Source organism: Leucoraja erinacea, chromosome 5 (genome assembly GCF_028641065.1).
Source record: "Leucoraja erinacea ecotype New England chromosome 5, Leri_hhj_1, whole genome shotgun sequence".
Lineage (NCBI taxonomy): Eukaryota > Metazoa > Chordata > Chondrichthyes > Rajiformes > Rajidae > Leucoraja > Leucoraja erinaceus.
The window spans coordinates 79,972,912-79,997,882 of NC_073381.1; positions in this window are offsets into that span (position 1 = coordinate 79,972,912).

A 24,971-nucleotide genomic window follows, 5' to 3' on the forward strand; every position below is an offset into this window, starting at 1 on the left:
GCAAGGATCAGGGGAAATGGGCCAAAGGCAGGAGAATGGGGTTAGGAGGGAAAAATGATCAGCCATGATCGAATGATGGAGTGGACTTGATGGGCCGAATGGCCTAATTCTGCTCCTATCACTTAGTAACATGAACCTAAACTTTACACTAGAATGCACTGGGACACCTAGACGTTCGAAGGCTTAGGACGCTCGACATGTACAAGATACAAGATACAAGATACAATTTAATTGTCATTTGGACCCTTTGAGGTCCAAACGAAATGCCGTTTCTGCAGCCATACATTACAAACAAATAGACCCAAGACACAACAAAATTTACATAAACATCCATCACATCGCTGTGATGGAAGGCCAAAAAAACTTATCTCTCCACTGCACCCCCCCCCCCCCCGATGTCAGAGTCAAAGTCAAAGCCCCCGGCTGGCGATGGCAATTGTCCCGCGGCCATTAAAGCCACGCCGGGTGGTGCGAGGTCGCACACCGGGTCTTGGTGTTAGAGCCCCCGGCGTGCGCTCGCAGAGTCCCGCGGCCATTCCAAGCCGCGCGGGGCGGTGATGTTAGGCCCCGCTCCAGGAGCTCTTCAACCCCGCAACTCGGGCGGGAGAAGTCGCCGTTGCGAGAGCCCTGAAAAGCGGTCTCCCTCCAGGGACCCGCGGGCTCCCGGTGCCACCGTCCACCAAACCTGCAGTTGAAGCCTCCGACTCTCCGGAGGTCGGGCCGCAGCAGCAGCAGCAGCAGCAGCGCTCCTCCACCGCTCCACCCGCTCCGGACTTGGCCAGCCCCGCGACGGTGACGGTGAGTCGTCAGCACCAGAGTCCCCGGTCTCTTCCTGTTGGAGGCCGCTCCTCGTTGCAGCCCCAACGATAACGGAGACCCGACAAGAAAAGGTCGGGTCTCCCGTGCAGGGAGAGATTTAAAAGTTTCCCCCTCCCTCCCCCCCCACACACACACCCCAACAAAAAATAACAAAAACTACATAAAAACATAGACAGAAAATAATAAAAACGCGGACGGGCTGCAGAGGCCGCTGCTGACGAGAGTCGCGCCGCCTACCGGATTAGTGAAACAACTGTCACCAACTTCTGCAGATGCGCTGTAGAAAGCATTTTATCAGGATGCATCACAGCTTGGTTTGGGAACAGCTCCATCCAAGACTGCAAGAAATCGCAGAGAATTGTGGACGCAGACCAGACCATCACACAAACCAACTTCCCTTCCATTGACTCCATTTATACCTCACGCTGCCTCGGCTCGGCAAGGACGAGTCCAGCCAGCATAATCAAGGACGAAAAGTACACCTCCTTGGCCATTTCTCCCTCTGTTCAAATCCATCCCCTCCCCCACCAGGCTAATAAATTTCATTAGTAGACTATCTTTGTGACTTTAAACCTTGCCCTAAACGTTACCTCATCTGCACTGTGAATAGCTTGATTGACAGTATTGTCTTCCCAGATCCTGATTGATCAGGCATAGATCAGTGTTAAAGAGGGATGCAGATCTGGAGAATCTTCCAGCTGGAGAAACTCAGAGAGCATGTCCTGAAACTAATATCAACCCTTTTCATTAGTGAGCCCTTGAGACAGCAGGGGGATCTGAGGAAGGGGAGGAGACGGACTTTACTGAGGTTTTCCTCCAATTTCCGGTGCTGCTCGCTGTGGCATGGAGGAGACCCAGGACAGAACACTCCCAATTCTGTTAGTCCTTGCTGTCTCCTCTCCTTCCTCAGCTCCCCTGCTGTCTCCTCCCACCCTCCAGCCTTCGGGACTTGTTTTCCTGTCTTGTCCCCTCTCCCCACCCCTGATCAGTCTGAAGAGGGTTTAGCCCAAACTGCCTATCCAGATGCTGACCCGTGACAGTATCTTGTAACCTTTGACAATAGATCAGTTTTGCTCTGTCTCCTGTTTACTGGCCCTGCTGTCTTTTTCTTCAGCACTGCACTGCAGCTGTTTATCAGTCTTGCCAAACGCAGCTGATGGTTGAAGCTAATGTGTTTTGGTTTAGACATTGAAAGAATGCTTTTCTCCTAATTGTGTTGGGCTGCATCTTTGCTTCCTGTATACTGGGTTTTGATGTTATCTATTAAGGGAAGAAACTTCTAAGCTGTTTTTTCCCAGAACTGAGACACAAAACGTAAATGCTTGAGAGATCCTTTGAAGTTGTAGCAGACCCCCCCCCCCCCCCCCCCCCCCCCCCCCGTTACTGTACTGGTGAGGACTCTAGTGTTAGAATAGGCCAGAACCTGAGGGAATAGTGAGTATTATAAGCCAAAGCCATAGCAGACATGGCCCCAGTATACACAGGGATGTAATGCTGGTGCTCTACAAGGCGCTGGTCAGGTCGCATTTGGAATATTGCGAGCAATTTTGGGCACCCTATCTGAGGAAGTGTGTGCTGGCTCTGGAGAGGTTTACAAGAATGATCCCAGGAATGAGTAGGTTAACCTATGATGAGCGTTTGCCGGCACTGGGCCTGTACTCGCTGGAGTTTAGAAGAATGAGTGGGGACTTCATTGAAACATACAGAATAGCAAAAGGCTTGGATAAAGTGGATGTGCAGAGGAAGTTTTAACTAGTGGGAGAGTCTAGGACTAGATACATAGAAACATAGAAAATAGATGCAGGAGTAGGCCATTTGGCCCTTCGAGCTAGTATAGTCAGTGTAATGGGTGACGGTCAGGGCAGGCTCAGTGGGTCGAAGGGCCTGTTTCCGTTTGGCATGACTGATAAATGTTGGCCTTGCAACAGAACATTCAATGGCAAATAGAAATTAGATGGATGATAGAAATTGCAATTGTATCAGAATACAAGACTATAACAGCTTTATGTAGGAAGCAACTGCAGATGCTGGTTTAAACTGAACATAGATGCAAAAAGCTGGAGTAACTCAGTGGGTCAAACAGCATCTCTGGAGAGAAGGAATAGGTGATGTTTCTGGTCGAGACCCTTCTTCAGACTGAGAGTCAGGGGAAAGGGAAACAAGAGGTGATAGATGGTGATATAGAGAGATATATGGAATAAATGAATGAAAGATGTGCAAAAAAGTAAGGATGATAAAGGAAACAAGCCATTGTTAGCTGTGGGCAAGGTGAAAACAAGGTACAGACAATGAAACCCAACAAGACGACTTTGAACCTAATGCAATGACTCCCCATAGACTGTGGCAGCCAACATCAAATATCCGACCTGAAACGTCACTTATCCATGTCCACCAGAGGTACTGCCTGACCAGATGAATTACTCCAGCACTTTGTGTTTTGCTCAAGTTTCCAGCAACTGCAGTTTCCTTGTGCAGACATCAATCAGGTTGGCCCTGCATTTAGTTTAGTGATAAAGTGGGGATACAGGCCCTTCAGCCCACTGAGTCCACACTAACCAGCGATCACCCTTTCACATTAGTTCTATGTTATCCCACTCTCACGTCCACTCCCTACACCCACTCCCTATTTACAGAGGCCAATTAATCTATAAACCCACATGTCTTTGGGTGGTGGGAGGCAACCGGAGTACCCGGAGGAAACCAACCCGGGCGTGCAAACGCCACACAGATAGCACCAGAGGTCAGGTTCGTACCTGGGTCTCTGGCGCTATGAGGCGACAGCTCTACCAGCTGCACCACCCTGCCAACTCTTGGCAGGCATGGTTAGCTCCAACGTGCTGTGTCTATAGTCTACATCCAAATATCAATCTAGTTTAGTTTAGCTTAGTTTATCATTGTCATGTGCACCGAGGCACAGGGAAAAGCTTCTTGTTGCGTGCTATCCAATCAATGAAAATACTATACATGATTACAATCATGCTGTCCACAGTATACAGATACAAGATAAAGGGCTTAAAGTTTAATGCAAGATAAAGTCCAGTGAAGTCTGAGTAAAAATAGTTTGAAGGTATCCAATGAGGCAGATTTCAGGTCAGGACCACTCTCTATTTGGTGAGAGGATGGTTCAGTTGACTGACAATATAATGATCCTATGGTACCTTTGTCATGAAAGGAGTCACATGTTCTCACCTACTTGAATCTATATCCAGAACAAGGGGTCACAGTTTAAGGATAAGAGGGAAGTCTTTTAGGACCGAGATGAGAAAATCATTTTTTACACAGAGAGTGGAATTCTCTGCCACAGAGGGTAGTTGAGGCCAGTTCATTGGCTATCTTTAAGAGGGAGTTAGATGTGGCCCTTGTGGCTAAAGGGATCAGGGGGTATGGAGAGAAAGCAGGTATGGGATTTGGATGATCAGCCATGATCATATTGAATGGCGGTGCAGGCTCGAAGGGCCGAATGGCCTACTCCTGCACCTATTTTCTATGTTTCCATCCATTGATTTCCATGGAAGTAAATGTCAACGGATGGTACATTGATAAGTACTGCTGCCAACAAAGATTAATTTTTCCAAAGATCAAAGATCATGGGGGCACGGTGGCGCAGTGGTAGAGTTGCTGCCTTACAGCGCCAAAGACCCGGGTTCGATCCTGACTACGGGTGCTGTCTGTACTGAGTTTGTACGTTCTCCCCGTGACAGTGTGGGTTTTCTCCGAGATCTTTGGTTTCCTCACACATCAATGACGTGCAGGTTTGTCGGTTAATTGCCTTGGTAGAGATATAAAATTGTCCTTAGTGTGTGCAGGATAGTGTTAGTGTGTGGGGATCGCTGGTCGGCACAGACTCGGTGGGCCGAAGGGCCTGTTTCCGTGCTGTATCTAAAACTAAAACTAAACTAAAACTGATTCCCGAGACTTGCGATTCCTGCAAATCTATATTTTCCACGCAGCGTCTTCTTCCTTGTGATTTCTTCTCGTTCAGAACAGTAATTCTTACAGATTGATGGCTCGTGTAGACATAATTTTCTGTCGTGAGATACAAAGCATACCGAGTCTGCTTTTGCAATCTATTTATCACAAAATAATAAGCGTGCAGACTAACAAATTAACCTAAAGCAGGAGAGATCTTTCAGTCCTGTATGTTTCTGAGATGCTTTGGCATTCTGGCTGACGCTATGAATCACTAATATTCATCTGGAATATTCAAGTGCGACTAATACACTCTTTATCATGTCACAGAAGACTCCAGGTCATTACTTATGTTACATTCATGGTTTAGGTTGTGTGGAGACAGTCAGCCATTTTCATTTGCAAAAGCACAAGGGATTAGTCAAATCCTTTCCCCAGAGCCCATATGAATTCTAAATGGTATGCAACTAACTGCAACAAGGCTGCAGAATGAAAATAAAGTGATGAACAGAGGCAGTTGGCGGGGTGAATATTAATCCTTCAATTTTCATGAATATATTAGAACAATATTAAAATATTAATGATTCATTCCTAGGTGGTGCAGCGGTAGAGTTGCTGCCTTACAGTGCCAGAGACCTGTAATTCAATGCTGACTATGGGTACTGTCTGTATGGAGTTTGTGCGTTCTCCCTGTGACCGCTTGGGTTCCTCCCACATCCCAACGATGTGCAGGTTTGTAGGTAGATTGTAGGCAAATTCAAGTAAGAATTTCATTGCTGGGACATATGACAATAAAAACACTCTTGACTCTTCTGTGAATTGTCCCTCGTGTGCAGGATAGAACTGGTGTACAGGCGATCGTTGGTCAGCGTGGACTCAATGGACCAAAGGGCCTGTTTCCATGCTGTATCTGTAACTTTATTAGACTTTACTGGACCTTATCTTGCACTAAAGTTTATGCCCTTCATCCTGTATCTGTACACTGTGGACAGGTACATCAGGTATAGTCTTACCACTGACTAGATAGCACGCAACTAAATAGCTTTTCACTGTACACTGGGCAATAATGACAATAAACAAAACTAAAAATAAACTCAACTAAAACTGAACTTTGCTTTTAAAAAAAATAAATACTGAGGTCAATAAATATTGAGGCCACTATTTCACCTCAAATGTGTTGTGTTTAAAATGCCACGGTCACCATGGCAGCCAGGAAATTAATGTTGAAATCCAATGCATACCGGATCCAGTGCATGCCGGTAGTGTTGCCAACAAGGGCAGGGGAGTTGCGAAGGGAAGTGGTCACCAGCTTCAGCTAATAGAGCGCTGTTTCTCCCCTCAGAAGAGGGTGCCCAGAAAGTCTGGTGGTGACTTCGGACACCCACCTTGCTGCCTGGTTCACTGCTTGGACTGGACTATAAATGGATGCACTGTGTTCGTGTCCAAAGCAAACTGTTTAACTGTGCAGACTATTGACCTATGCCGGTTGCATGGCATCTCCAATGACCAAACACATAGAGATATGAACAAAATGCCTGGTATAAATGGTTTCATCCCGATCACCTCTTCACACAGTCTCCGATTGATTAGAGAGCTAACAAGTGTCGTGGTAAGGTGTCCAGTGGAATCTGCTCAGGGAATTCTCTGTCTTAAGATGGTTCCCGAGGTGAAACATGAACGGGTCCATGTTCTCCAAGGATGCTGCCTAACTTGAAAAAACATTGTTCTGGTCCAATGAATGGGCAGCTCAGTAGCGCAATGGTCGAGTTGCTTCCTTGCAGCGCCAGAGACCCGGGTTCGATACTCGCCACGGGTGCTGTATGGGTGGAGTTTGTACGTTCTCCCTGTGGCCACGTGGGTTTCCTCCCACATTCCAAAGATGTGCAAGGCTGTAGGTTAATAAACTTCTGTAAATTGTCCCAAGTGTGGAGGATAGACCTCGTGTACAGGGTGATCGCTGGTCAGCTCAGACTCGTTGGGCCAAAGGGCTTGTTTCCATGTTGGGCACCATATCTGAGGAAGGATGTGCTGGCTCTGAAGAGGGTCCGGAAGAGGTTTACAAGAATTATCCCAGTGGGTTAACATATGATGAGCGTTTGATTGCACTAGGCCTGTACTCACTACATAGTGAAAGGCTTGGATAGAGTGGATGTGGAATGGATGTTTACACAAGTGGGAGAGTCTAGGACTAGTGTCAGCCTCAGAATTAAAGGATGGCCCTTTAGGAAGGAGATGAGAAGGAATTTCTTTAGTCGGAGGGTGGTGAATCTGTGGAATTCTTTGCCACATAAGGCTGTGGAGGCCAGGTTAGTTTATATATTTAAAGCCGACATAGATTCTTGAAGGAGTCAGGGGTAATGGGGAGAAGGCAGGAGAATTGAGCTAGGAGGGAGAGATAGATCAGCCATGATTGAATGGCTTGATGGGCCAAATGGCCTCATTCTGCTCCCATTACATGGCCTTTTGTATCTCCAAAATCTAAAGGATTTTAAATGATTTGTTTTTATGCGGGGTAAATTAATAAGTATCTGAATTCATCTTGAAAAATATTCATATAACATTATATGGACTTGGTATGTTCTCTTGATTCCCAATGAACATAACGTCATAAAATCACGCAGCACAGAAACAGGCCCTTCAGCCCGACTTGTCCATGCTGACCAAGATGCCCCATCAACGATAGATCCCTCTAAATCTTTCCTATCAATGTACTTGCCCAAGTGTCTTTTAAATGCTGTCATAATACTTGCCTCAACTACCTCCTCTGGCAGCTTGTTCCACACACCCAAGACTCTCTGTGTGAAAAATTTTCCCCCTCGGGTTCCTATTAAATTTTGTCCCTCTCACCTTATGTCCTCTAGTTTTTAATTCCCCTATTCTGGGTAAAATGCACCATATTTATTTTAAGGTAGATTCTTGATTAGTATGGGTGTCAGGGGTTATCAGGAGAAAGCAGGAGAATGGGGTTATGATTGATGGGCTGAATGGCCTCCTAATTTTGATCCTATCACATGAACTTATTCCTCGGATTTTATGCACCTCTATAAGATCACCCCTCAGCCTCCTAATTTCACTACTCCCAACTCATCCATTTTACTCATGTTAAAAAATAATGACTGGTGCAATTACATAACACTTTAGCCCCAGAGCACAGAAAGTAAAAAACATTGCATTTAATTGTTATGAAGGTCAATGTTTTAAATGGATTTTCAAATCAAATTAGGTGTTCACAGCTAAAAGTTGTGAAGGAACTTTATAGTTTGTTAACATGTCCTGTTCAGAGTACTAGAATTCTATGCTGTTTAATTTAATTTGGTCTATTAGAGAAATTGTTTCAACTACACCATGGATTTCACAACTCTGATGTTTGCAAATGGTGCTGCATTAAATTAATTCATAGATTTAGAGAAATGTATGGTGCAGATGAGACCAAAACACCTTATATGGAATCACAGAATGGTAGAAATGTGCAGCAGAGAAAAAAATACTCTTACTGCTCACCTCATCCATTCCACTGTGATGCCTATTTACGCTACTCCCTTTTGCTTATGCTTGGCCCATATCCCTCTATGACTTTCCATTCCGTGTATGTGTCCAAATCCCTTTTAAGTATTGCAATAGTGTCTCCCTCTGTTACCTCCTCTGACATCTCGTTCCAAATCTCAAACCTAATTTTTGGAATGCCTACTCCTCATCTCGTAATCTCACTTACCTGCTCGTACAGATTTGCAAAAAAACTGTTCCATGCTCTTGGAAATAGAGAGTAATAGTCATTTAGCTTTATAGCATCCCATCTTCGACCTAACTCACCCATGCACACCCGAGCGGATCTACTTACTGCGGGGTGGGCCCGTATTGGCAGGAAGGTGGGCCAGGAACATACCTGTTAGGAACAGAAATACGGTGAACCATACCCGGGCGGCGAGAAAGCAATGTAAACTTTGCTGGAAGCCCGCAGCAGTCCTGATGTACTAATTGGGCTTCTGACCTGGGTACAAGGGCAAAATACCAATCAATCCATCTCATAGATGTGTGTGTGTCATAAGGTCTTAAGGCATAAGTGGTAGGAGCAGAATTTATCTTACCTATCACTGCTGTAAAAAATACATTGAATTGGCCTCCACAGCCTTCTGTGGAAAATAATTCCACAGATTCACTACCCTCTGACTAAAGAAATTCCTACTCAAAGTCAAAGTCAAAGCCAAAGTAGCCTTTATTGTCATTCAGACAATAAAGACAATTTTGTTGCCTTGCAGTCATACATATAGTAAAAATGACAAAAACACACAATAAACACAAATGAACATCCACCACAGTGAGTTCACCAGGCACCTCCTCACTGTGATGGAAGGCAAAAGTCTTTGGCTCTTTCCTTCTTATTCTCCCTCTGCGCCGAGGCGATCCAAGCTTCAGATGTTGTGACCCCGCCAGGTGATGGTAAGTAATGTCAGTCCCGCGGCTGAATCCGAGCTCCGCGAACGGGCCGGTTCAACTCCGCGGCCTGGGGTGGTCGAAGCCGCCGAAGCTGCGGCCCTCCAGTCCAGAGGACGCAGCTGTTGTTGCGGGAGCTCCGGAGAACAGGTCACCAACCTGGGACCTGCGAGCTCCCGATGATGTCGTCCACTGGGCCCGCGGTCGGGTCGGGTGGCCGCTGCCACCGGAACGCTGCCCCAGCTCCAGGGCCAGGTCGCCGCTGCTGCTGCCGCTGCCCCAGCTCCGAGGCCGGGTGGCTGCTGCCGCTGCCCCAGCTCCGAGGCCGCCAGCTCCGCTATTAGGCCTCAGAGCAGGCGGAGACGGAGACGGGGGATACGACAAGAGAAGTCGCATCCCCCCCGAAGGAAGAGACCAAAAACATGTTTCTCCCCCCCACCCACACACATACACAACCTAATAAACTAAAACAGGATAAAAGAACAACAAAAAAAAAGAAAAAAGCAGACGGACTGCAGGCGAGCCGCAGCTGCTAAGGCAGTGCCGCCATCTTGTCTCATCTTCTTCCCAAAGGAACGTCCTTTAATTCTGAGGCTATGACTTCTAGCCCGAGACTCTCCCACTAGTGGAAACATCCACTCTATCCAAGCCTTTAACTATTCGGTAAGTTTCAATGAGGTCTCCCCTCATTCTTTTAAACTAATGAGTACAGGCCCAATGCCGACTATTGCCCAGTCTGTCTATCTATTAAGTGCCGCTACCTCTATCACTTCCTCTGGCAGCCCATTCCACAGACGCACCACCCTTTGTGTGAAGACATTGCCCCTCTGAACCTCTTTAATTCTTTCCACTCTGACAACCTGTGACATCTAGTTTTAGACTCTCTTACCCTGGATACAAGACGGGACATTTCACCTCTCTATTCCCCTCATGGTTTTATAAAAGCAGACATGGTTACCCTTCTGTTTCTTACTCTCCAGAGGCAAAATCTTCAACCTATCCAACCTCTCCTTATAACTTAAACCCTGCATACTGGGTAACATTCTTTATAGATCTTTTGCAAGGAACTAAAATCACCTTTTCAAGTGGTGAACTTGCTCAAAGCATCATTCTCATGCAATACCTTCTCAAAGACCCTCCTGTCCTTCTGCCAATTTCTGGAAACCTGTTCCCCTATATTGTAAGCTATCCTTGTCCCCAAAGCATGTAGGAGATTACAAATCATTACTGCACAGTCTGTGCTGGGATGGAGGGCTCAATCCTCAAACACTGTTTCCCAGATGGTCATCTGTGTTTATTGAACACATACTCACACACAACCACACACACACACGCATGTGTATAGGCGGTCCCAAGCATTCACGCACACACAAAATACGCACACACACATACCATATACACACAAAAAACACACTCACACACACATGTACATATAGAAACATGGAAACATAGAAACATAGAAAATAGGTGCAGGAGTAGGCCATTCAGCCCTTCGAGCCTGCACCGCCATTCAATATGATCATGGCTGATCATCCAACTCAGTATCCTGTACCTGCCTTCTCTCCATACCCCCTGATCCCTTTAGCCACAAGGGCCACATCTAACTCCCTCTTAAATATGGCCAATGAACTGGCCTCAACTACCTTCTGTGGCAGAGAATTCCAGAGATTCACCACTCTCTGTGTGAAAAATGTTTTCCTCATCTCGGTCCTAAAAGATTTCCCCCTTATCCTTAAACTGTGACCCCTTGTTCTGGACTTCCCCAACATCGGGAACAATCTTCCTGCATCCAGCCTGTCCAACCCCTTATGAATTTTGTACGTTTCTATAAGATCCCCCCTCCAATCTTCTAAATTCTAGCGAGTACAAACCGAACTCTTCTAAATTCTAGCGAGTATAATGCATTCACACTCTCGTATATCCCATTGACCACTTAGAACAGAGCGTGATTGCTGCAAATCTCAGCAACCATACTTTGTGAAATGATACTTGAACAAAAATCTTGGTTTGAGCTGATTAAAAAAGCTGATTATATCTGTTTGGTGTGGAATAATGAGACAGCTCCTTCACATGAAATAACCCAGTATTAACCCAGCCATACCACAACTGTGTGGATTTCAGACATTCAGGAATTATTCCTAATTTAAACCCTGCTGCAGGTCACATTCATAACAAATGAGCTCACTTGACAGCTAACCTTTCCTTCTGACTTATTGTACATATTAAACCAAGAAGGCAGATGGGTTTCAATTCCATATTTCATAAAATAACCTCCAGGCGATTTTTATCGACACTGTCAATATTCTTTGCTCCCATTCTATGATAGAAAGATCAATGACCTGGAAATTTAAGTCTGTTCAAATCCTCCTGACCTGCCGAGTCATCGGGTGATACAGTGTGGAAACAAGCCCTTCGGCCCGGCTTGTCCACACTGACCAGCATGTCCCATCTACACTAGTCCCATTTGCCCGTGTAAGGTCCATGCTTCTGAATACTTCTTGAAAGCTGCGACAGACCCCACCTCAACTACCTCAGGACAATTAACAATCTTTACCGAAGCCAATTAGCCTACAAACCTGCACATCTTGGGAACATGAGAGGAAATCGGAGCACCCGGGGAAAAACCCCCTTGGTCACAGGGAGAATGTACAACCTTTGTACAGACAGCACGTGTAGTCAGGATCGAACCCAGGTCTCTGGTGCTAAAAGGCAGCAACTCTACTGCTGCGCCATCGTGCCTTCCTAACTACGCATCTGCAGTTCCTTGTGTCTCCGTTCAAGTCGCGTCGCCTGCTTTGAAACATCATCCATGCAGACATTTTGTTTCATTATTTCACTTGCGATTTCATGCAATGTGTTGGGATTTTAAGATGCTCTGGGTCTGGATTTTCACCAGCGCTGGAAGGCACGAGGAGGAGCGGTGCTTCACAATTCATGTTCGTAAATTCACAAGTGATAGGAGCAGAATTAGGCCATTCGGCCCATCAAGTCTATTCCGCCACTCAATCATGGCTGATCTATCCCTCCCTCCATCTCCCCATTCTCCTGCCTTGCCCCCGTAACCCCTGACACCCGTACTAATCAAATTCTCCGGGAGATTGCTGCACCAGTTTCCACCATTAGTGGAATTTCATCTCTCTCTCTTTGAAAATGTTGATATTTAAAGAAACAGAAATGTCAGCGTGATTCTCTGACTCATGTTCAGAATAAAATCTGCTTCATGTAAATGTTCATTTCCAATGCTGTGCTCTGAGATTGAAGACATTCCTTGACTGTAATCTGATCCTATATGTAGTATGCATTCACTGCTCATATAAACTTTATAGCATGAACTAGGCCAATTCAAGGCCAATGCACAGTTTCACTTGTTTCACCACATTGGTGCAGAAAAGCTGATGCACGTAATCCTATAAAACTCGTATTCTGCTGTGGTAACAAACAACCCAGCTGAATTAACATTGAAGTCTCCAATTTTAGTTAACTCCTGTACATAACCCTCCCACTCTCCCTTCTGCCCTCATGTAACTTATTCCCCCCCCCTCTTCTCCCCACCTCACTCTCCCCTCTACCTCACATGGACTTGCACACATTTCTACTCTCCCCCACCCCTTCCATCGACATTCTGAGGACAGCACAGCTTCAGAGTGGCGGAGCGGTAGAGTTGCTGCGTTACAGCTCCAGAGACCCGGGTTCAATCCTGACTTATGGGTGCTGTCTGGACGGAGTTTGTACATTCTCCCCGTGACCATGTGGGTTTTCTCCGGGTGCTCAGGTTTCCTTCCACACTCCAAAGACGTACAGGTTTGTAGGTTAATTGGCTTCTGTAAATTGTAAATAATTGTTAGCTTATGGGGTTATCGCATGGTTTGCGTGGACCCAGTGGGCTGAAGGGCCTGTTCCTTGCTGTATCTAAACTAAATGTTCCTGATGTTGGGGGAGTTCCTGATTTTGGGGGAGTCCAGAAGCAGGGGCCACAGTTTAAGAATAAGGAGTAAGCCATTTAGAAAGGAGACGAGGAAACACTTTTTCTCACAGAGAGCGGCGAGTCTGTGGAATTCTCTGCCTCAGAGGGCAGTGGAGGCAGGTTCTCTGGATGCTTTCAAGAGAGAGCTAGATAGGGCTCTCCACTGAGAACCAAGGAGGACCCAGCATGGGGGAACCACCGTGAGGTGGGGGGAGAACAAAGGAGGAGAAGTGTCTCGACCCAAAACGACACCTATTCCTTTTCTGCAGAGATGCTGTCTGACCCGCTGAGTTACTCCAGCTTTTTGTGCCTATCTTTGGTTTAAACGAACATTGGCCGTTCCCTCCTACATGTGGCATGGGTTACTTTGTAACTTTGTCGCCGCCCTTTATGTGGCGACTCTTTGCATACCTCGTGTATGCAAAACAAGGAATCTCACTGTGACTCGTCACATGAATCAAGTATCATTCATTCATCAAGATTGTTACTGGACTGTCCTATAGAATGTCGCTGCACTTAGAGATAGTGATACAGCAAGGAAACAGGCCCTTCGGCCCAACTTGCCCACACCAGCCAACAATGTCCCAACTGCACTTGCCCCACCTTCCTGCGTTTGGTCCATATCCCTCCAAACCTGTCCTATCCATGTACCTGCCTAACTGTTTCTTAAACATTGGGATAGTCCCAGCCTCAACTACCTTCTCTGGCAGCTCATTCCATACACCCACCACCCTTTGTGTGAAAAGGTTACCCCTTAGATTCCTATTAAAACTGAAAACTTAAACTTAAACTAAAACCTAGGTACATGACAATAAAGTACCATCGAACATTGAACAATAGGACCAAACTCACCTGCCAATTCCAGCAATGGATAGGTTCACCTGATTTGATCTTTATTGCCTGCAAGTCTTCAAGCCCCATTGTTTCAAATTCTTCACCTGTGTAAGGCATCATGGTAAAATCATCGCAGGAAGTGGCTTTTCATTACTTCTATTCATTACTTCTATTCATCAAAATAAAGGTGACAAATTAAAGGAGGGATACAAATCAAAACTGGACAATATTTAGTTAAGTTCACAATTGCCTATAAACCAGTCACATCAAAGTGCATATTGTGTGTAGTATTAACCAACAAAATTAGATGCATGGCAATATAAGGAGACATTGGGAATTAATTTTGATGAAAGTATCGTAATGGCAATAATAAAATTCAGTTTAGTTTATTGTCACGTGTGCTGAGATACGATGAAAAGTTTTTGTGCTAACCAGTCAGTACAATTGATCCATTTACAGTGTATAGATACATGATAAGGGAATAACATTTAGTGCAAGATAAAGCCAGCAAGGTCCGATCAAGGATAATCCAAAGGTCACCAAAGTGATAGATAATAGTCCAGCACTGCTCTCTGGTTGTAGTAGGATGATTCAGTTGCTTGATAACAACTGGGAAGAAACTGTCCCTGAATCTGGAGCTGTGCGTTTTCACATTTCTGTACCTTTTGCCTGATGGGAGAGGGGAGAAGAGGGAATGGTCAGGGTGTGACCCGTCCTTGATTATGCTGCTGGCCTTGCTGAGGCAGCGTGAGGTACAAATGGAGTCAATGGAAGGGAGGTTGGTTTGTGTGATGGTCTGGGCTGCGTCCACAATTTGTTGCAATTTCTTGCGATCTTGGATGGAGCAGTTCCCAAACCAAGCAGCAACGCATCCTGATAAAATGCTTTCCATGGTGCACCTATAGATGTTGATGAGAGTTGTTGGGGACATGCCAAACTTCCAAAACCTTCTAAGGAAGTAGAGGCGTTGGTGTGCTTTCTTGGTCGTTGCTTCAATATGGGTGATCCAGGGGAAATTGGCGGTTGAGTGATGGCCCCATTGAGTGCGGCAGCCTCGCCAGCAGTTTGTCCGTCCTTCACCCTTTTTTGTTATTTTAGTCTGTCTAAAAGTATGTCTTTGGAGATCTTTTAGTCTTTTTTATGTGGGGGGTGGGGTGGAAAGGGGGAAGCCGTTTCCCAGTTATTACCTGGTCGTAGATGCGTCTTTTCTCCGAGTTGCATCTTTGCCCCTCCTCGCGGCCTGCCATCTGGATTGGCACGGCCTTTCCTGCCAGAGACCGGCCTGAGCTTCAGCAGCGGCGCACCACTGGATTCCATCGCGGAGCGGGCGATGCCTTACCGGGTATCGCCGTGTTGGAGCTGCGGAGGGCCTGCCAACTTTAATACCGTGGAGCTGTGGTCTGCGGACCTTCCAGCCGCGGGTGGCGCTGACTTTAACATCGCAGAGGCCTGGGATCTTTTGTCAATGATCACCAGTGTTGAATCTCCATCCAGCTCGGCCTGTGGACTTTGGGAGCTGCGGTCCCCGGCAGGATGTGGCCGATGAGGAACTCCAAGCCGCTGAGAGTGTTCTTCTGTTCTGACGCCGGTGCTTCGGTCAACCCGGCGAGAGGGCCTGAAACATCGGGCTGCAGTTGCAGTGACTGCAGAGGGTTCATAGAAGCCCTGACCACGGGTGAACAGGAGGAAGGTGACTGAACTTTAATGCCTTCCCTCATAGTGGGAAATGTTGATTCCCGCTGTGGGGGATGTTCATGTTAAATTCTACAGTGTTGTGTTCATTTTATTTTATTTGTGAGCTGCTTGGTAACTCAAATTTCACTGCACCAATTGGTGTATTTGACAATAAATGTAACTTGAACTTGTAACTTGATATTGACACCTAGGAATTTGAAGTTTTGAACCATCTCTACTTAAATTACTTTTACTTTTGACATTACACTTCATTAGTGCAATATTCGATTTTAGTTGCTGGTTGATATTTTGTGAGCTGGAAGCTTAAAGCCCCTTTGAGGAAGGAATTTACCAGCACCAATTGACAATCTGAATATGAAGGTGGACACAAAGTAAATCAACAGGTCAGGCTGCACCTATGGAGAAAATGAATAGTTGACATTTCCGGTTGGAACGCTTCTACAGACTGGAGAAGGATTCTGACCCGAAACATTATCTTCAGAGAAGTTGACTGTCCCGCTGAGTTACTCTTTGTGTCTATCTTCGGTATAAACCAGCATCTGCAGTCTGAAGAATGGTCTCGACCCGAAACTTCGCCCATTTCTTTTCACCAGAGATGCTGCCTCACCCGTTGGGTTACTCCAGCATTATGTGTCTATCTGCAGTTCCTTCTTATACATTGAATCTGCAGGTGGATGGAGATGAATGCACATTCCCAACATCTGCTCTCATTCATTTCCTGAGCTTGTGGAGAAGGAATCCAAAGCAGCCCTGTTCCAAATTCATGAAAGAGCCCAGGTCTAATAATTTATTGCAGAACTGACAGCAGAAAATCACTCGGAAAGAGTTTGTTTAAAAGTACAATAAAGATGTGCAAATAATCAGAGATGTGGCTTGTGTGTGTGTTCCAGAACAGGAGCGGCACAGTGGCACAGCAGTAAAGCTGCTGCCTTACAGCGCCAGAGTTCGATCCTGATCCTGTACAGAGATTGAATGTTCTTCCTATGACCATGTGGGTTTCCTCTGGGTGCTCCAGTTTCCTCTCACATTCGACAGACGTGTAGGTAGATAGGTTAATTGTTTTTTGTAAAATTGTCCCTAGTGTGTAGGATAGAAATTGTGTCTGGGGTGTTTGTTGGTCGACGTGGACTTCTTGGGCCGAAGGGCCTGTTTCCACGCCGTATCTCTAAACTAAAACTATGACATGAATCAACTTGCAATTAACTCTGGGTTTAAAATATATTTCCATTCAGTTTAGTTCATTGTCACATGTACCGAGGTGCAGTGACAAGCTTTCATTGCATGCTAACCAGTCAGAAGAAAGACAATACACGATTACAATCGAACCATTAACAGTGAACAGATTCATGATAAGGGAATAACGTTTAGTGCAAGATAATGTCAGCAAAGTCCGATCAAAGATAGTCTTGGGGGTGACCAATGAGGTAGATAGTAGTTCAGCACTGCTCTCTAGTTGTTGGTAGGATGATTCCGTTGCCTGATAACAGCTGGGAAGAAACCGTCCCTGAATCTGGGGGTGTGCATTCCATCCTCTAAATCCTGCATTTCTCTTCCCAACAATGGCGGGACTACCTTGACAGAAAAGCTGCAGCGTTTCAAGATTACATCCACTTTCTCAGGGGCAGTTAGAAATAGATAGATAGATAGATAGATAGAGATAGATAGATAGATAGATAGATAGATAGATAGATAGATAGATAGATAGATAGATAGATAGATAGATAGATAGATAGATAGATAGATAGATAGATAGATAGATAGATAGATCCTTTATTGTCATTCAGACCTTTCGGTCTGAACGAAATTATGTTGCCTGCAGTCATACACAGAATCAATAATAACAAAACATACAATAAACACAAATTAAACATCCACCACAGTGAGTTCACCAAGCACCTCCTCACTGTGATGGAGGCAAAGTCTTAGTCTCCGTCTCTTCCCTCCTTGTTCTCCCTCTGCGCTGAGGCGATCGATCCAGGCCGAAGATGCCGCTCTCCAGTCCAGCAGACCTCCGTGGTGATGTCGCCGCCGCCGAAAGCCGGAACGCCGTTTCCGCTCCGAGACGGCCCGCCACAGCATCAGCTCCGGGCCGCCACCCCCGCTCCAGGCCACCGCCCCAGCTCCAGGTCCCGCAGTCTCCGCTGCAGGCCGCCGTCCCAGCTCCAGGTCCCATAGTCTCCGCTCCGGGCCGCCACACCAGCTCCGGGCAGCCGCCCCAGCTCCAGGCAATTGCCCCAGCTCCGGGTCCCGCAGTCTCAGCTCCGAGCCCCACTGCATCAGCTCCAGGCCGCGGCCGAAAGCCAGAACGCCGCACCAGCAAGTCGGGCCACCGCTGCCTTAGCCCCAAAGACGGCCAGCCTCTCGCTGGTAAGTCCTGGCTGGCTCTGCCTCCGGAGCCTCGGGGTCAGTCGCAGGTTGGAGGCCGCCAGCTCCACCATTAGGCCTCAGCGCAGACGGAGGCAGAGAAGGGGGATACGACAAGAAAAAGTCGCATTCCCCTGAAGGAAGAGACAGAGAACATGTTTCACCCCCTCTAACACAACCCAACAAACAAAAACTTAACCAAAACAAGCCAAAAATACAACAGAAAAAAGTAAAGACAGACGGACTGCAGGCGAGCCGCAGCTGTTAACAGCACCGCCACTTGGCTAACCATGGCACAATCACACGGAATGACCAAGTGGAAAATTTGTCTCAGGAAAGATGGATTTGGCCGAATAACTAGTTATCCTGATCCTTGGAATTCCACTTGATCAGGATGGCAATATATTCAGCCAAATCCATCCTCTTTGGAATTTGGTCTTTGGAATTCCACCTGTTGATGGTACGTGCAAGAAATAATCTCACTGTTCTGTGAGCATGAACCCTTTTTTGTCAATTCACGGTGAATAATTTGACCAGGACATCTGCTTCTGTCTGTTTGCTGAATATACTTTGATAACTAGTTTAGTTAGGAATTGAATTTAGTCGAGCTTAGTTTACTGTAAGTTGTGTTGTTGCTTGCGAGCGGAGCACCAAGGCAAATTCCTTGTATGTGTACATACTTGGCCAATAAACTTATTCATCAATTAAATAATTGATTGATTCATTCTTTCATGATTATCACGTGTACCGAGGTACAGTGAAAATATTTTTGTTGCGTGCTATCCACTCAGCGGAAAGACTACACATGATTACAAACAAGCTGTCAACAGCATACAGATACAGGATAAAGGAAATAATGTGCAGTGAAGTCTGATTAAAGATAGTTTGAGCATATCCAATGAGGTATATAGTAGCTCCAAACCGCATTCTAGTTGGTGGTAGGATGGTTCAGTTGCCTGATAACAGCTGGGAACAGACTGTCCCTGGATCTGGAGGTGTGCTTATTCACACTTCTATACCTCTTGCCTGATGGGAGAGGGGAGAAGAGGGAGTGGCCGGGGTGAGACTGGTCCTATGCTGGTGGTCTTGCCGAGGACGTTCCTTGTGCGCCACTTTGCATTGCTGCAACATGGTAACAACACACAAGGGTTAACATTGACCTGAGCAACTTTGTAAGCTTCGTGTTAAAATCTTTATTTATTCTTTAAATGGGTGTAATTGTGCCAGAATAGTGTGAGCTGGAGAGATCTGAGAAGCAAGAAAATTAGTTATTTGGAAAACTGATCCATGAACATAAAACACTGGGAGGATAATATCCAAATTAACACTTCCCCTTTATTGAAACAGAACAGTTGCAAGTAATAGTTCAGATGATGTTTGAAGTTCCCCATGTTTTAATAATTTGCTGAATTCCTGGATTATAGGACCATATAAAGTTTCACTGGCACTGGTTGACATAACATATAGACGACTACTGCTGTGTGGAACATGATACAAAATAAAGCCACTTGCTTCTGTAATCATTTCCCTCAGACAGGTTGGACCCAGGCACCTACTCCCCTGTTATGTGTTAACCAAGCCTGGCTGTCGGGAAGAGAGAGAGAGGAAGGAAAAGCTTCATTTCTGAAAAGGTTGGTGGCACGGTGACGCAGTGGTGGAGTTGCTGCCTTACAGCACCAGAGACGCGGGTTCGATCCTGACTTCGGGTGCTTGTCTGTACGGAGTTTGTACGCTCTCCCCGTGACCGCATGGGTTTTCTCTGAGTTCTTCAGTTTCCTCCCCACTCCAAAGGCAAACAGGTATTTGGATGGGCAAGGGCTGATTAGGGATAGTCAACATGGTTTTTGTACGTGTGAGGTCGTGTCTCACAAAACTGAGTGATTTTTATAAGGACGTGACCAAATAGTTTCGTGAGGGCAGATCTGTAGATGTTGTGTGCATGGACTTCGTGTAAGGCGTTCGACAAAGTATCCAAGGAGAGATAGCTGAATGGATAGCAAATTGGCTCCATGGAAGGATGCAGAGGGTGATGGTGGAATGTTGCTTCTCAGACTGGAAGCCTGTGACTAGTGGTGTGCCTCATGTTTCGGTGCTGGGCCCGTTATTGTTTGTCATCTACATCAATGATTTGGATGAGAACATACAGGACAAGATTAGCAAGTTTGCTGATGATACAAAAGTTAGTGGTTTTGCAGATAGTGAAGATGGTTGTGGACAATTGCAGCAGGATCTGGATCGATTGGCCAGGTGGGCGAAGGAATGGTCGATAGAATTTAATACAGAGAAGCGTGATGTGTTGTATTTTGGGACGTCGAATAAGGGCAGGACCTACAAAGTGAATGGTAGGCTTGTGTAGAGCAGAAGGATCTAGGAGTACAGGTGCATGGTTCCTTGGAGGTCGAGTCGCAGGTAGATAAGATGGTCAAAAAAGCTTTTGGCACTTTGGCCTTCATCAGTCAGAGTATTGAGTATAGAAGTTGGGAGTTGATGTTGCAGTTGTATAAGACATTGGTGAGACCACATTTAGAATATTGTGTTCAGTTCTGGGCACGATGTTATAGGAAATATATTGTCAAGCTTGAAAGGGTTCAGATAAGATTTACGAGGAAGTTGCCAGGACTAGAGGGCGTGAGCTACAGGGAGAGGTTGAGTTGGCTGGATCTCTATTCCATGGCAGGAGAATGAGGGGAGATCTTATAGAGATGTACAAAATCATGTGAGGAATGGATCGGGTAGATGCACAGAGTCTTTTGCCCAGAGTAGAGGAATCGAGGATCAGAGGACATATGTTCAAGGTGAAGGGGGAAAGATTTAATAGAAATCCGAGGGGTAACTTTTTCACACAAAGGGTGGTGGGGGTATGGATCAAGCTACCAGAGGAGGTAGCTGAGGCAGGGACTATTCCATCGTTTAAGAAACAGCCAGGTACTTGGGTAGGACAGGTTTGAAGGGATATGGACCAAGTGCAGGCAGGTGGGGTTAGGGTAGCTGAGACATTGTTGGCTGGTGTAGGCCAGTTGGGCCAAAGGGCCTGTGTCCACACTGTATCACTCTATGACTATGAGGTGTGTAGGTTAGTTAGCTTGGTATGATTGTAAATTGTCCCTCGTGTGTGTAGGATGGTGCTAGTGGGCTGCACGGACTCGGTGGGCCGAAGGGGCTGTTTCCGTGCTGTCATTCTAAACTAAACAAAGTGACCAATTGACGACAGTTGTGCTTAAACAGTGGCCCACGAGGTACCTAGTTATTAAAGGGTAGTTGGCAACCTGACAAACTGATCTTTTAAATGTGTATAAAATCATGAGAGGAATAGATCAGGTAGATGCACAGAGTCTATTGCCCAGAGTGGGGGAATTGAGAACCAGAGGACATAGGTCTAAGGTGAAGGGGAAGATATTTAATAAGAATCTGAGGGATAACTTGTGAGGGGTGTATGGAACGAGTTGCTAGAGGAGATAGTTGAGGCAGGGACTATCCCAACGTTTAGGAAACAATTAGCAGGTACATGGATAGGACTGGTTTGGAGGGATATGGACCAAACGCAGGCAGATGGGACTAGTGTCGATGCAACATGTTGGCCTGTGTGGGTAAGTTGGGCCGAAGGGCCTGTTTCCACGCTGCATGACTCTCTCTCTCTCTCTCTCTCTCTCTCTCTCTCTCTCTCTAAACGCAGACGTCTGGGTCAAATTATTCACTGTAAATTGTAAATAAAGAGAATTTGCTCATAGAACAGTGAGATTTTTTTCTTGCATATGTCATTAGCACCTGGATCCTGTGGCGTACCAAGAAACCTGCCCCGCTTCCTGGCCTAATAAGTGGGGCCAGGTCTCCGCTTGCTCCTGCCAGCAGTTCCAAATGGAATGCTGAATCTACCCTTCCAATTCGTCACTGGACTCCACATGGTCCACAGGCTCCACCCAGTCTCGCTGCCATCCCCCTGCATTGATGCTAGGAAGGCATCTCTTTCATCCTGTGCCAGGTTACACCCTGTGCCAGACACAAGATCCTATTGATAGGAATGGGATTTGGAGTTGGAAGGGAAAAAGACAAGAAAAAGGCAATTGGGAAAGGAATGCTACTGTTTTTAAAGCTGTTTCATTTTAGTATTTATTTTGGGCAGCACGGTGGCCCAGCGGTGGAATCGCTGCCTCCCAGCGCCAGGTTCGATCCTGACTCCGGCTGCTGACTGTGTGGTGTTTGTATGTCCTCCCTGTGACTGCATGGATTTCAATAGGTTATAGGGTCATATGATACAAACAGCCCCTTGTTTCCAGGGTAGGAGTGTCTAAAACTAGATGTTGTAGGTTTTAGAGGGGATTTGAGATGCACCTGTTCATACGTTCTTTGACACTATTATAAGTTGATAAGTAATAGGAGCACAATTAGGCCATTAGGCCCATAAAGTCCACTCCGCCATTCAATTATGGCTGATCTATCTCTCCCTCCTAAACCCATTCTGCCTTCTCCGCACAACTGTGCTAATCAAGAATCTACAATATCTATCTCTGCTTTAAAAAATATCCATTGACGGCCTCCAATGCCTTCTATGGCAAATAATTCCACGGATTCACCACCCTCTGACTAAAGAAATTCCATCTCATCTCTTGCCTAAAGAAATGTCCTTTATTTCTGAGGTTATGACCTCTAGTCCTAGACTCTGCCACTAGTGGAAACATCCTCTCCACATCCACTCTGTCCAAGCCTTTCACTATTTGGTACGTTTTGATGAGGTCCTGCTTCATTCTTCTAAACTCCTGCCAGTACAGGTCCAGTGCTGTCAAATGCTGGTCATATGTTAACCCACTCATTCCAGGGATCATTCTTGTAAACCTCCTCTGGACCCTTCCAGGGCCAGCACATCCTTCCTCGGTTCGATCCTGACTATGGGTGCTGTCTGTACTCTTGCACGTTCTCCCGTGATTGTGTGAGTTTTCTCCAGGTGCTCTAATATCCCCCCACACAGTCCAAAGACGTGCAGGTTTGTAGGTTAATTGGCATCGGTAAAATTGTAAATTGTTCATGTTGTGTATAGGATAGTGTTAGTGTACATTTGGTTCGCTGGTTGGTGCGGTCTCTGTGGGCTGAAGGGTCTGTTTCTCTGCTGTGTCTCTAAAGTCTAAAGGTCAGGGCTTCCTACCTGTAGTACACGGGATCAAGTCAATGCCCAGGCCTGGTTCATAAGTTCAAAAGTTCATAAGTGATAGGAGCAGAATTAGGCTATTCAGCCAATCAAGTCTACTCCGCCATTCAATCATGGCTGATCCATCTCTCCCTCCTAACCCCATTTTCCTGCCTTCTCCCTATATTGGTTGCTGGTTGCTGGTTGCTGGTCCTTATTTAGTCCTTAATGGTCCCCCTTTATTCTCAGCATTCCTCCCCCCCCCCCCCCCCCCCCCCCCCCCCCCCACGGGGTCCCCTTTATTCTCTTCCCCCCCCCCCCCCCCCCCCCCCCCCCCCAATGCTGGGTCCCCCCTTTCATCTTTAATTGCTCAATGTCTAGGCGAGAATAAGGGTTGGACAGGCTAGATGCAGATTGCTCCCGATGTTGGGGACTAGGGGGCACAGCTTAAGGATCCTTTACACCTCGAGTGAGAAGAACTTTTTTCACACAGAGAGTGGTAAACTGGAACTCTCTCAGGGTGGAGGCCAGTGCATTGGCCAGGGAGTTAGATGTGGCCCTTGTGGCTAAAGGGATCAGGGGGTATGGAGAGAAGGCAGGTACAGGATACTGAGTTGGATGATCAGCCATGATCATATTGAATGGCGGTGCAGGCTCGAAGGGCCGAGTGGCCTACTCCTGCACCTATTTCTAGATACTATAGATACACAGCTAGTGCACGACTCCACACCTTGAGTGTTCGTCAGTCTTTTTTCATAGAGTCAAACAGCTTGAAACAGGCACTTCAGTATGTCTGGTGAGTTAGTTTTTAGATTACACAGCGGCTCGACTACAGTCGTCTGTCTTTTTTTAGTCTGTGTAAATGTATGTCTTGAGGTTTTTATTATTTTTTGGCTGTGGGGGGGGGGGGTGGTGGGGGAAACCGTTTTAAATCTCTTCCCTGTGCGGGGACCCGACTATTCCCTGTCGGGTCTCGGATGTCGTTGGGCCTAACATTGTGGAGCCGGCGGTGACCTCCGGCCGGGACTAACCTGGGGGCTCCAGTTGCAGAGCCTGCGGAACTGACATCGCGGAGCTGGCCAACTTCGGAGCGGGAAGACCTGTGGTGGCGTGCGGCTGCGACCCGACTTTTGGAGTTCGGAGGCACCGGCCGCAGACCCGGTGGACGGGAACATCGGGAGCTCGCAGGTCGCTGGTGGGAGACCGCTTTTCCGAGCTCCGCAACGGCGACTTCTCCCGTTGGAATCGCGGGTTTAAGGGACATGGAGCCGGGGCCTAACATCGCCCGGTGTGGCTTAAACGGCCTCAGGGCTTACCATCACCCGCCAGTGGCTTTAACATCGGAGCCCCAGTTCGCCTCGACACTGTAGTTGGACTGCTGGACCACGGGAGAAGGAACAAAGGGAAGAGATAAAGACTTTGCCTTCCATCACAGTGAGGAGATGTTGGAGACTGAGGGTGATGGATGTTTATGTAAACTGTGTTAAGTGTGGGTCTTGGATTGTTTTGTAATGTAAAAAAACTGTAGAAATGATATTTCGTTCAAACCTAGGTTTGAATGACAATAAATTGCATTCTATTCTATTCTATTCTACAATAGGTACAGGAATAGGTCATTTGGCCCTTTGAGCCTGCACCGCCATTCAATGGGACCATGGCTGATCATCCCCAATCAGTAACCCATTCCTGCCTTCTTGATTCCGCTAGCCCTAAGAGCTCTATCTAACTCTTTTGAATGCATCCAGTGAATCAGCCTTCACTGCCTTCTGCGGCAGAGAATTCCACACACTCACAACTCTCTGTGTGAAAGTTGTTTTCCTCATCTCAGGTCAAAAT